Source organism: Mesoplodon densirostris, chromosome 4 (genome assembly GCF_025265405.1).
Source record: "Mesoplodon densirostris isolate mMesDen1 chromosome 4, mMesDen1 primary haplotype, whole genome shotgun sequence".
In the NCBI taxonomy this organism is placed as follows: Eukaryota; Metazoa; Chordata; class Mammalia; order Artiodactyla; family Ziphiidae; genus Mesoplodon; species Mesoplodon densirostris.
Window position 1 is genome coordinate 44,886,340 of NC_082664.1, and position 1,039 is coordinate 44,887,378.

The window sequence follows — 1,039 nt, forward strand, 5'->3', positions numbered from 1 at the left end:
ATTATGATAAAATATAAATGTGAATAGGACAAAACCACTTGTCTTTAAAGTCTACACATATTCATATTCCTGTTACATTAGAAGGTTTTTGCTTGAGTTTCTTAATTTCTCATTGAATTTATATATTAATATGCTATGGATTATGATGTTATTAAACACATGTTAGAAGTAATATAGGCAAATTTATTTCATAGAAGCTTCAACCAAAAGGAGCAGCTTATGTTAATGTGATCAACTCATCTTACCATGTGCAATGCACACATTTTATATAAGGGGTGCCACAGAAATAAAAATAATAAAAGTAACAAAAGTGTGTTGAAAATTGCTTTGGGGCAGGTGGTGGAGTGTAAAGGCACAGTCCTTTCATTTTTGCTTTAAATAGTCAGCTCCCTGCCATTGCAGTAGAGTTGCTTTGTCCTTTAAGTTCATTTTGACCTTTTAATTCCTTCCACCCTCCCATCTGTCCTGGCCCAGAAAGCAGGTGTGGGAGGAAATTGGTTTCTGTATGAACTCTCCTCCCAGCCACAATCATCTCAGGTTCACTCCATCCTCACGATCCTGTGCTAGCCTTTGTGTCCACACGAAAACCCTAAGGCATGGCCCCATGAAAACCCAAATTTAATTCTGCATTTTCTTATGCTTAAAATGAATTCATCTTCAAAAAAAAAGTTTGCCTATTTCTTCCCCCTTAAGGACCCATACACAGTTTGGAAAATGCTTGAAGGCAGAATGATGTGATAGGTCCTTGGGAGGTTTCTGAGAGGGCACAGAAGTCGACTGGTTTTTGTCCTTTCTCCACCCCCCCCCCCCCGCCCCTACACTTTAGAAATGTGAAAGCTGGCAGGGGAGTCTTAAACTCACTCTGGATGGCAGGTGGACATAATGACCTCTAAGCTGATGAGCTCACACCCCACCCTCACTTGCACATACCGGTTTAGTTTCTGAGGTGTGACTTTCAGGCTTATTTTTCAGGAGGCGGTGACTGCGAATAGAGGAATAGACTGTGAATCGAGGAGTCGTCCCCACTGCTCACTGACTT